Source organism: Saccopteryx bilineata, chromosome 5, assembly GCF_036850765.1.
Source record: "Saccopteryx bilineata isolate mSacBil1 chromosome 5, mSacBil1_pri_phased_curated, whole genome shotgun sequence".
Taxonomy (NCBI): domain Eukaryota; kingdom Metazoa; phylum Chordata; class Mammalia; order Chiroptera; family Emballonuridae; genus Saccopteryx; species Saccopteryx bilineata.
This window is the reverse complement of record NC_089494.1, coordinates 221,165,722-221,172,605: the sequence shown is the minus strand read 5'-3', so window position 1 is coordinate 221,172,605 and position 6,884 is coordinate 221,165,722. Positions and strand designations below refer to the sequence as shown.

The 6,884-nt window shown below is 41.0% G+C and overlaps 1 pseudogene; it reads right to left on the bottom strand.

Moving 5' to 3' along the window:
• Window positions 1-3,720: 3,720 nt before the first annotated feature.
• On the bottom strand, window positions 3,721-4,973 carry LOC136306651 (small ribosomal subunit protein uS2-like; annotated as a pseudogene).
• Window positions 4,974-6,884: the final 1,911 nt, after the last annotated feature.

Sequence of the window (6,884 nt, the reverse complement as noted above, 5' to 3'; positions counted from 1 at the left end):
AAACTTAAACTATATAAGTAGGTACATTCCTTATCGAGGTAGTGCCCGCACATGGTATTTTGTGGAAGAGCCACACTCAAGGGGCCAAAAAGCCACATGTTGCTTGCGAGCTGTGGTTTGACGACCTCTGGACTAGTAGATAAAAAAAAAGTGGTGTTGGCCCTGGCCGGTTGGCTCAGTGGTAGAGCATCGGCCTGGCATGCAGAAGTCTCAGGTTCGATTCCCAGCCAGGCCACACAGGAGAGGCGCCCATCTACTTCTCCACCCCTCCCCCTCTCCTTCCTCTCTGTCTCTCTCTTCCCCTCCCCCAGTCGAGGCTCCATTGGAGCAAAGACTGCCCGGGTGCTGGGGATGGCTCCTGGGCCTCTGCCCCAGGCGCTAGAGTGGCTCTGGTCGCAACAGAGCGACGCCCCCAGAGGAGAAGAGCATCACCCTCTGGTGGGCAGAGCGTCACCCCTGGTGGGCGTGCTGGGTGGATCCTGGTCGGGCGCATGCGGGAGTCTGTCTGACTGTCTCTCCCCGTTTCCAGCTTCGGAAAAATACAAAAAAAAAAAAAAAGTGGTGGTGATACATATAGTATACAGTGACCCCTCATCTATCACAGGGGTTAGGTTCCAGAACCCCCCACCCCACTGAGAGGCAATAATCCATTAAGTAGTGACCTTATATTTATTTTATTATTTATATATTTTAAAGCTTTATAAACCCTCCCCACACTCTTATAAGCATTTTCAATTTTTTTAGGCTAGAAAATGCTTATTTTACCACAAAACAATTAAAATAAAAAATATATGAAAATACTTATATACTGCAAAATCCAACAATATAGCAAAAAATCCACGATACAAAATTAAATATATACAATTTAAAAATTTGTGACCCAGTGAGACCATGAAAAGTGAACTGCAATATGATGAGGGTTGACTGTAGAATGGAATATTACTTAGCCATGAAGAAAAACAAAATCTTACCATTTGCAAGAACATGATCAGACCTCGAGGGGCTTGTGCTAAGTGAATAAGTCAGTCAGAGAAAGACAAATACCATATGATTTCACTTAAGTGGAATCTAAAGAAATTAAATGAACAAACAAAATAGAAACAGACACAGAGATACAGAGAAGAGACTGATGGTTGCCAGAAAGAGTGGGGTTGGAGTACTGGGTAAAAAAGGTAAAGGGTTTGAAAAATACAGGTGGGTGGTTACAAAACAGTCATGGGGATGTAAAATACAGTATGGGAAATATAGTCAATAATATTTTGATAATTACATAGGGTGCCAGTTAGGTTCTAAAAATAGCAGGAGGAACACTTTGTAAAGTATATGACAGTGTAAACACTATGCTATACACCTGAAACTTATATAAAATAATTTTGAATGTAACTATAATTGCAAAAAAAAAGAAAAAAATGGATAAATGTTATATAACAGAAGAATAAGAAATAAGAGTTCTCTCTAACAAAACGTTTATTTCCTTAAAAGTTGCAACTAAGTTTATTTATTTTTCATTCTTCTACATAAACTTTGACTATTTAATATATCCCCTTCTATAATATATCTAAGGAATATTCTTTTGTCTTCACTGTTCCCCACTTGTATATAATAATAAGGCAAATATTTCATGGCCATTGATTAAACTAGAAAATGATTAAATTCTAATAGTATCATGACTACCTTTCTCATAAAACAATGAAAAATATAAAATAACATATTTATGCTTTTCATTAAATTGATTTCCTATTGTTTTAATTTCACATAAAGAAAAATGTTATCCATCCTGATCTCCAATATAAAATTATATACCATTTGATCTATAAAGCAACTTATTACTGATTTATAAGAAAAAGCATTATTTTTACTGACTATTATGTGCCAAGTACAGTACTTTTTAGTTATCATTTAATGCAATCAACACAATTTTTAAAAATTGTCAAATAGTAATTGATTCTACAAACCAACACAGCAACTTTTTTTCTTAGAGAGAGAGGAAGGGAGAGAGATGAGAAGGATCAATTTGTAGTTGTGTCACTTTAGTTGTTCATTGATTGCTGAGAAGCGGGGAGAGCACAAGTCAAGCCAGTGATCTTAGGCTTCAAGCCAGTAACCTTTGGGCTGGAGCCAGCAACCTTGGAATCATGTTGCTGATCCCGTGCTCAAGCCAGCAAGTCTGCACTCAAGCCAGATGAGCCCTTACTCAAGCCAGTGACCTCATGGGTCCAACCTGGGACCTCAGCATTTCAAGTTGGTATCTATCCACTGTGCCACCAGTGGTCAAGCTGTATTTTCTTTTTTATTAATAATTCCACATGGTCAATACTAATATTCCCATAATATGAATAAATAATGTAAGGAATAGAAAGGTTAAGTCATTTCGCAGTGACAAAAAAAGTGATGAAGCCAAGATTTGTGTCCTGGCAAACTTGACTGAGAGCTAATCCCTCTATTCTGTAGGCAAGTGGTTTTCAACCTTTTTACACATGAAGACAAGTGGAAATAAAATTATTTCAGTGACTGTTAAGGCAGAAATCACCCTATGCATAAGTGAATTTGACTAAGATCACTGAGTCTATAATCTTCATACAACGTCAAATGGTTAACTTTTTTGTGGATTGTCAAGAAATTTCTGGCAGACTGGTCCACAGGCCCATGGTTGAAAAACACTGCTGTAGGCTTTAGATTGCACAATCAAGTTGCAGAAAAGCAAAGTGAAGTTCCAAGAATTTAAACAGTGTTTCTAAAGCCCCACAACTAATGGACCAAGGACTTGCTTTCCAAAGTCAGTCCATGCAGTACACCAAATTTCATGTACTACTTACTATTTTCATAATCTGCACAGATTAAGCACTTGCAATCCCAAGAAGACAAATTTTGACTGAAAGATAATCACATTTTTTCCTCCTCAGTTTTGATGTTATGATATCTAAAACCAACATGATATAAAGTAGTATTTTGAGAACTGTTTCATAGAAAGAGTACAAACTTTGTAGTGGAGAAGTCCTGGTGTCACATTTGGCACTTACATAAAGTATCTGCAGAAGGTGTGCAAGAAAAGATGTTGGAGTCTAAAAAAACAGAAAACACATGGGTGTCTGAAGGATTAGGGTATAAAAGACATATTCAGTATATCAGTTTATAGTTTTAGAATTTTCTATAATAGATCAATGTATTAATTACTGAAAGTTAATTTTGAGGCCTTGGCCAGTGGGCTCAGTGGTAGAATGTCGGCTGGCATGTGAATGTCCCATGTTCGATTCCTGGCCAGGGCACACAGGAGAAGCGTCCATCTGCTTCTCCACCCTTCCCCTTCTCCATTCTCTCTCTCTTTTCCCCTCCCACAGCCAAGGCTCCATTGGAGCAAAGTTGTCCCGGGAGCTGAGGATGGCTTCATGGCCTCTGCCTCAGGCACTAGAATGGCTCCAGTTGCAACGGAGCAACGCCCCAGATGGGCCAAGTATTGTCCCCTGGTGGGCATGCCGGGTGGATCCTGGTCGGGCATATGTGGGAGTCTGTCTCTCTGCCTCCCCCTTCTCTCTTCAGAAAAATACAAAAAAAAAGTGAATTTTGAAGATATATTTAATGTAAACTACCTAGCATTGTAAATGGCACAGAGTAGGCACTTAATAAATGGTCTTTCCCTTTTCATTTTCTTTGAAACTTTATTTTCCATTAACCTTACTTCTATTTTTGTTGTTGTTTTTTAAGAGTTTGTGGAAAAACAGCTTAAAACCACTCAGTGGTTGTTCCTACCCATTCAGTGGCTGGAGCAGGGTGAGCTGAGAATCAGTCTTCTGTAGCAGGATGAGCACTCCCGGCTTCAGTCGGGAACAGCTGGATAGGCAGGAGGGCATCTGCACACAGACCTTCAGACCTGTCTGCAACCTCAGGTTGAGTAGCGATTAATTTGGGTACTGGTGCAGTCCATTTACCTGAAATTCCTTCTTGGTCACAGCCTTTTCATTAGCAGTCTACCTTGTTTTCAATCTCTTTAGGATCTGTGCAGTAGTAGAAATCAGGTGGGTTCTCCCTCAGGGGCTCATATGGGAGATGTTGCTGCACCTTCATGCTGAACTTGCTGGCTCAGTATCGACCTCATCAGACCCACTGAGAGAGCTCCCTCATTGTTGAAAGTGAAGGCAAACATACAGCACAGAGGAGAGTCTGTGTTACACAGAGCAATAGTAGGCAGGTAAACATAAGCCGCCTGCATGAGAGGTTGGTGCTCAGCCCTGGGAGCAGTAACCACCAAAGTATCAGCTCCCGGAAGGCTGCCTGAATCTGGTTAGGGAAGGTTCCAGGAGCGACGTGCCCAGCAATACCTGTGGCTCCAGCGGAAGCGAAAAACTCCAGCACAGCTTGCTGGATGAGATGAATTCCTGGATGATGTGATATTGACATGAGCTGGGTTTTCTTTCTTTTCTTTTTTTTTTTCCTGAACCTGGAAACAGGGAGGCAGACAGACTCACGCATGCGCCCGACCGGGATCCACCCGGCATGCCCACCAAGGGGCGATGCTCTGCCCGTCTTGGGGCGTGGCTCTGCCGCAATCACAGCCATTCTAGTGCCTGAGGCAGAGGCCACAGAGCCATCCTCAGCACCCGGTCAAACTTTGCTCCAGTGGAGCCTTGGCTGCGGGAGGGGAAGAGAGAGACAGAGAGGAAGGAGAGGGGGAGGGGTGGAGAAGCAGATGGGCGCTTCTCCTGTGTGCCCCGGCTGGGAATTGAATCCCAGACTCCCGCACACCAGGCTGATGCTCTACCACTGAGCCAACCGGTCAGGGCCGAGCTGGGTTTTCAGTGGCAACAATGACACCAGGTGCCAGCAGGAACTTCTCCCAGGTTCTCTTCATTACTTTTCCTTTAGCAGATGTATTGTTTCATTTGGAAGTCAAGGTTGGTGTCACTTAACTGGGTTCCTGCTGCAGGGAATTTGAGGACATCCTCCTCCTTTATTTGCTGGACAAGATCTCTGGACATTGTGAAAGTCTCCCTTTAAGTTCCAAGGGGAATCCAGGACAGTGTTACACCCCTGGCTGGTTAAGGCAGATCACTCTTTTTACTCAAAAATGGGAATTATTTCCAATATCAACAGGATACAAAACTCCAGAAAAAGAATTGTTTTAGAGCCAAATAATGCCTCACTCTACAAAGACTGATGCTCAATAGAAGTTTAGTCTTTGATAGTTTTCTTTCCATACTTTTTAAAAAAGATGATTTTTTAGAAATAGAGGTAAGACTGTAAAAGATGAACTGTATTTAAGAAGCCATGCTAAAAAGAGAGAAAAGGATGCAGGTTTATTATACCTAATTATCACCAGATTTTTTCACATACACATAATGAAAAATTTCTGTTATTGTCAGGATATTTATGAGACATTTGCTGAATTGCTTAGTTCTTAGAACAGATTTTCTCTGATCTAGTAGGGAAGAATGGTGAAGGTAGAAAAACAGGTCAATAGGGTATTACGGTATTTAGCTCATTAAAAAGAAAAATCACTGCTCTGCTTAACTGAATGTCTTAAGTTAAGACATTTCAGAAAGAAAACAGGAAAGATAAAGTATGCTTTAATTTGAAAAAACTTTTAGAGAATGCATGTTTATAAAGTTCTTGCAAAAATATAAAGAAAAGTGAAGAGTTTAATATTATTTAATAGTCATAGAGCATGTGGCCAATCACCCTAATTATGAAATAATCAATCCATGTTGATTCCTAAAGTGACAATTTTTTCCAAGACTAGGCAGCATCTAGTGTTTATTTCATAGTCAACAAATGTTTGTCCAATATTTTTTTAAGTTAGAAGAGGGGTGATAGAGAGACAGACTCCTGCATGTGGCCAGACCAGATTCCATTTTGCAACCCCCTTCTGGTGCCAATGACTAAATCAACCTTACTATCCTCAGCACCTGAGACCAATGTTCAGTCCAGCTGAGCCACTGGCTGCAAGAGGCAAAGAGAGAGATAAGGGGAGAGGGAGCAGAAGAGAAGCAGATGGTCACTTCTCATGTGTGCTCTGACCGGGAATCAAACCCAGGATGTCCACAAACCAGCCACAACTGAGCCCACAGGCCAAGACCCAGCACTGTCTAAGTATAAGGTATTATATATACTAAGAGTGCTTTGAGTGAGTTATAATACACCATATCTAGTCCCTGACCACAATCATCAAAAAAATCAGAATAGGGCATTATTTCTGCTGAAATATAACTTAAAACCTAGTAGGGCAGATAAGAGATATAAAATAATTATAATAAAAGGCAGTATTTGAGAAGTGTCTAATGACTACAATAAATAGACTTCAATAGATGCTCAAAAGAAGAATGTAGCTAGATCAACAGAGAAAGCTTAATGGAGAATAAGATATGAAGCAAAGCATCAATCCTGCCATAACCTTCATCAGCATTCTCTTCTGTAAAGCTGGTAGTTGAGGTCAGGCTGGTTCCCATTGAATTCGGGCAGACGGTAGAGGAACTGTGGATCTGGAAAATGTAGGGCCATTCCTGTTTATTGGAAGCTCACAAATGAAGGGCAATCCAAATGGAAAACCACCCCTCACAGTGGCTGGAAAGTGATCTGGGAGAATCACCCCTGAGGGAAAGCACCCTCAGCCTTGCACACACCACATACAGGTGGCACTGCCCCGCACCCACACACCAATCAGGCAAAGGGCTTGCAGCTGGTAAACCAGCAAGCAACCCTAACTCGGCTGTTTTCCCTACACCCTCTTTGTGATATGACCTAAAATTTTGGGTTTCAGAGTATGACCTGACTAGGTTTGAATGCTGGTTCTGTTACTACTACCTATGCAAGTTGGACAAATTTTTTTATCCTTTTTTGAAACCACTTTCTTATTTATAAAATGTAGTTAAATAATATTCACATGCCTTTTT